The sequence below is a fragment of the Lactuca serriola genome, chromosome 8, assembly GCF_051521515.1.
Source record: "Lactuca serriola cultivar US96UC23 chromosome 8, Lser_US96UC23_V15, whole genome shotgun sequence".
Taxonomy (NCBI): Eukaryota; Viridiplantae; Streptophyta; class Magnoliopsida; order Asterales; family Asteraceae; genus Lactuca; species Lactuca serriola.
Window position 1 is genome coordinate 280,437,100 of NC_136415.1, and position 6,265 is coordinate 280,443,364.

Sequence of the window (6,265 nt, forward strand, 5' to 3'; positions counted from 1 at the left end):
TTAAAGAAATGCTAATGGCAGAGTAGTGTCCAAGAGGAGAGATCTAGAAGATGGAGCAGGAACTGTGGAACCTCACAGTTCAGAACTCTAACATCGATGCTAACATCGATGCTTACATCCATGTGAGTTGTCACTCTTGTGTCTAGGCATGATCACGTCTGAAGGAAAGAAGATTGAAAGATTTATTTGGGGATTGACCTCTCCAATTCAAAGACATGTAATAACAGCTAACCCGGAGACATATGACAGTGCTAAAAGATTAGCCAAGAAGCTCTACGACCATGGCAACAAGAAGGGTGCCAAAGTAGGGGAGACTGAAGTCAAGAAGGAGGGAAAAGATAACAAGAACAACAAGGACAACAAACGAAAAGGGGGAGAAAACCACGAGTCATTGAAAAAACAACAAACTGTAGCAATCCACGCTGCAACTGATCAGGTTGCCTCAGCACCACATGCTCCAACCTCAACTACGAAAACCACAACCAGGAAATACTCAGGAACCTTAACTAAGTGTAAAAAATGCGGCTTTCACCACCATGGAGATTGCAGAGAATTACAGTGCACAAATTGAAACCGTAAGGGCAATACCGCTTGATACTGCAGATCTCAACCCCAACCGAATCAACAGCCAAACAACCACAACAAAAACAACAACAACCGCAATAATAATAACGACAACAATAATGTTGGGGCTAGTCACACTTAATATGGTTGTGGAGGAACTGGCCATTTCAGACGCAATTGTCCCAAAGCCAACAACCAAGGAGCAGGAGGATCAGGGAGGGTCCTGACGTTGGGTCAAGGTGAAGCAATTCAAGACCCGACAGTTGTTACCGGTACATTCCCACTTAACAACACTTACGCATGCATTTTATTTGATAGTGGAGCCGAGCGGAGTTTCGATAGTGACAAATTCAAAAACTTACTAAAACAACAACCCCAGAAGCTAAACGAAGCCTTCACGGTGGAGATGGCTAATGGGAAAACCAAAACAACCAAAGATGTTTCGTAGGGTGCACATTAACACTAAGCAACCATTCATTTCAAATAGATTTGATGCTAGTAAATATTAGGAGCTTTGATGTGATAATCGGCATGGATTGGTTAAGCCCCCACCGTATTGATATTGTGTGCCACGAGAAGGCCGTTCACCTTCGCCTCCCCAATCACGAAACCTTAATAATCTATGGTGATAAACCTGGTGCCAATCTTCATCTTCTCTCGTGCATCAAGGCACAAAAGTGCCTGCACAAGAAAAACTATGCTTTCCTCGCTCACGTTATGAATAAAGCCAAAGAAGAAGTAAACATTAAAGACATCCTAGTGGCATGCAACTTCCCAGATGTATTTCTTACAGACCTTCCGGGAATACCCCCAGAAAGACAAGTTGAGTTTCGAATCGACCTAATACCGAGAGCCACATCAATTGCCAAATCACCCTACAGGTTAGCTCCCGCCGAAATGCAGATAGCCAAGCCCCTCACCACTTTGACACAAAAGGCGTACCCTTCAACTAGACAGACAAGCAAGAAGCTGCCTTCCAAACCTTGAAGTGATCCCTCTGTAGTGCTCCAGTGCTATCCTTACCAGAAGGAACCGAAGCCTTCGTAGTATATTGCGATGCTTCAAACTAAGGGTTAGGCTGTGTCCTCATGCAGCGTGGAAAGGTGATAGCTTACGCGTCCAGGCAACTGAAGACACTTGCAGTGAATTACACCACCCATATGGTACAAAGTATACCATCTACACCCTAAAAATTTGGAGGCACTACCTATATGGTACAAAGTATACCATCTACACGGATCAAAAAAAGCCTCCAACACATTCTAAATAAAAAAGAACTGAACATGAGGCAACGAAGGTGGGTTGAACTGCTAAACGATTATGAATGCGAGATCAAGTACCACCCAGGCAAGGCTAACGTGGTAGTCAATGCCTTGAGTAGGAAAGAATACTCAAGTCGTCGGGTGAAGACATTATCAATAACCATCCACTCCCACCTAGCCTCATAGATCTAGGGAGCCCAAAGCCGGAGAATGCCGCAAATGAAACACTGCGTGGGATGGACAAAAACCTTGAAGCCAAAGATGACGGAGCTTATTACTTCATGAATAGAACATGGGTCCTAAAATTTGGAGGATTCAGAGAGATAATCATGAACGAGGCTCATAAAATGTGATATTCCGTCCATCCAGGTTCGGATAAAATGTACTTGGACATTAAACAAAATTATTGGTGGCCAAATATGAAGGCAAAGATCACCACTTATGTGGGCAAGTGCCTCACTTGTGACAAAGTGAACAGCCAGTGATACCCGAGTGGAAATCGGAAAGGATTACCATGGACTTTATAACCAAATTACCTAAGACAACAGATGGATTGGATGCTATCTAGGTGATTGTCAATAGGTTAACCAAATCCGCTCATCTCCTGCCAATCAAGGAATCGTACTAGATGGAAATATTAACACAAATCTATATAAAAGAGATCGCGAGACTTCATGGGGTACTAGTATCTATTATCTCGGATCAGGATAGTAGATTTACTTCATGATTTTGGCAGTCGCTCCAGAAGGCAATGGGAACACAACTAGACATGAGCACTGCTTACCACCCGCAAACCAATGGCCAAAGTGAGAGAACCATCCAAACACTCGAGGATATCCTTCGAGCCTGCATGATCCATTTTGGCAAATCATGGGATACCCACTTTCCCTTAATTGAATTCTCGTATAACAACAGCTATCACTCGAGCATAAAGGTTGCTCCTTTTGAGGCTTTGTATGGTCGCAAATTGAAGAGTTCAGTCAGTGGTTTGGTCTAGGCTTTACTTTGTATAAAGGTTTTTTGATTCATTTGGTACATTTCTAGGGTGTTTGGTATGTTTACGGCCTGAGTATGTGTTTACGGCCGTAAATAGGTTTACGGTCGTAAACCCTGTTTACGGCGCACGTCCTCTGTATAAAGGGTTTGTCTTGGTCATTTGTAGTTGTTGATAGTTTAGAGTTCACGGCCAGAGAACATCGAGTTGTACCTGACGTTTTTCGAGTTATTAACGTGTGCAAGCTTGATATTATTCTTCTTCTACTCTCATTCTTATTTTTGTTGATTGTTTGATTGATTGATCACTGATAAGATCCGTTTCCAAGACCTTACAACTGGTATCAGAGCAAAACCGGTGTCAAAGCATCATTCAATCAAGTTTTCGGCCATTTAAAATTGTATTCATCACTGTTCGAGATTGTGTTTGGTACTTTCGCTGCTAAAAGGGATCGATTCTGCTCTAAATTGGTGTTTTCGTGAATTTCTGGGAGTTTACGGCCAAGTGACTACGGCTGTAAACCCAGTTTACGGCCGTAAACCCAGTTTACAGCCGTAAACTCAAGAATCTTCAAAGACCATAAACTGTGTTCTTGGACCGTAAACTAAGAATCTTCATAGACTGTAAATAGTGTATCTTCATTGACCGAAAACACTTTGACCGTAATCTAAGTGACCGTAAACAATCGACTGTAAACTCAGTTTACAGCCGTAAACAGTCTGACCGCAAACTCATTCTTGACATTTTTCTTGTTTTAATCTTTTAATCTTTTGATTATTATTTAAAAAAAATGGATACTTAAAGTCAAACACATCATCACGAACTGGATTTTGTCATGGGCACAACCACACGTATTCCAAGACTACTGTCTGCAGATGGGTTTCCTGAATGGAAATACCGAATTGAAAAGTACATAAAAATGAAAGACTTCAAGATTTGGAGAAGTATTATCAAAGGTCCAGTCAGAATTACTACCACTGTTGCGGGACAACTAGTTGATAAAGCAGTTGAAAACTATACACATGAGGATTTTGAGAAAGTTGAGGAACAGGAACTGGCTGTAGCCACTTTGACTATGGCCTTATCTCCTGATATAGCTCAGGGTTTTAGGGAATATACTTTAGCAAAAGCCTTGTGGGAAGCCCTGATTGAGGTCTATGAGGAAAATGAAGACATGAAAGAAAGTCTTCAGGACATGCTATGACAGAAATTTAATATGTTTAACTATATTCCTGGAGAAACCCTGGAGACTCAGCTACAACGATTTACCACTCTCACTGCCGAGATGACTATAGCTGGGATCTTCGTGACCAAGTCTGAAATAAATAAAAAGCTACTGAATGGACTTCCAAGATCATGGGATATGAACGTAGCTGTTATCAAGAAGACGAAAGATCTAAATCGTCTCACTCTTGCTGAAACAATGACGATTATCAAAGCTTGTGATCTTGATGATAAACAACGAGAGATTAATCATGTGAATTCTTATTCAACTGCAAATCTCGGGATTTCTTCAAACAATGCTCTTTCATCACTCATCCCCTCTCCAGGCCAAGCGTTTGCTGTACAACAACCTCATATTCAGGCTTTTGCTACTCCATCAGAAACATCTCTTCCTGCTGTGTCATCCGTGTCTCCTTCAGTTGTTCCTCAAGCTGTTACTTCCTCCAATATACCAGTGGTGGCTTCTTCCTCAAATTCCAAATAAAATGATGAGAATCTTGCTCTTTCCACTGGACTTTTCAACTATTATAATGCTCTTTTAGCCGGAGAACTCCCACCTCAACTATCATTTGCTGACCTAGATCAGATTCATCAAGAGATGTGGAAGAGATGGATATTACGTGGCAAATAGTTATGGTAGTGTTCAGGGCGAAGCAGTTCGCAAAGAAAACCGGAAAGAATAACTGGGGAATGAACGCTGATAAGAAGGAAGGGTTTAACAAAGGAAAGTTGTGATGTTTCAACTGTCACGAGCCTGGTCATTTTGCTCATGAGTGTCCGTAACCAGATCGAAGGATGAACAATGACAGAACGTTGGTAGTTGTGGGAAACAATTATGGAGGTGTTGCGGTCGATGGTGAGGCTTCCATGGTTGCTCAGTCATTTGACTGGGAGGACCAAATTCAAGCTCTGAATATTTCAGGACCTGAAAATGCTCACCTAGCCCAAATTAATGATGATGTTCCCGTGGAGAATGTTGCAGCTGATCATGAAGAAAAGATGATGGAGCTGCAGTTTGCACTAATGGTATCTTCTACTTCCGAACCCAAGAAAAGTGAGGTAAGTTTACCTTCTTGTTCTCAGGCATGTGTTGATTATGTTAAAATTCTTCGTGAGGAAATAGAATCATTACGTAGAGAAGTAGAGGACCTTAGATATGAAGGCTATCAACTTAGAAAAGGACAAAAACCCCTAAAGGCCTAGTTTGAAGCAAAAATTAAGGACTTTAGGAGACTTGAAGAGGACTACAGTAACAAATGTGAAAATTATGACTATATCAAGAGACAAAATGCTGAGTTGACTACTGAGCTTGACACATTGAAAGGCAAATTTGAAACTGCAAATTTTGATTTCAGAAAATTTGATGTGTCAAGCGAAGTAGTTGCCAACATGACAGATAACTGCTTGCAATTCAAACATAACCAGCAAAAAGGTTTAGGATATGACAAAGTGCCTCCTCCTTTTAATCATAATTATCAGTATCACCCCGTAACTGATGAGGAGATTGCCACCGAATCGTTCATGGTTTATGGCAAACCAACTGGTTTTTTTTAGGAGGATTTATTAATACTTAATGTACTAATGTTTCTACTTATCCTGCAGATCAATCCTTAGATCAGTCAAAGCACGAAGTTGAAGGATTTGTTTCTGAAAATAAAACTATGTCTGGACTTGAAAATAAAATTGTGTCTGAACCCGCTGTTTCTGTTTTGAAAGAAAACTTTAATGTTTTCGATGTTAAAAATGATGATATTTTTTGTGATACTTCTGCATAAGCTCATGTTGAGTTAAATTTTTTGACATATTTGATGAGTTGTTTGATACTCCTATTGCTTGTGATGCTTCTGATGACAACACACCTACTTCACAAGTCACACCATCTGATTCACCCTCACTTATTACACAACCTGTTTCTTGCACATTTTCTTGTGGGAAACGTAAGGGTGTCATTAAAAATAATAAATCTGAAAAACATAGTACCAGTTTAGGTAACAATAAAAAGATCTATTTCAATTGTGGTACTGCTGGTCATATCGCTAGGAATTGTCTGAATAGGATGTTTGTGCATTACTTGTCACAAAGAGGGGAGAATGAGTCTAGAGGAAGGTCTTTAACTAGAAAGTCCTCAAAATCTCGTTCTCGAGATGATGATTGGAGTGATGATCAAAACAAGAAATGGGCAAGTTTCCAAAAGAATAAACAGGTTTTCAATAACAAAGTC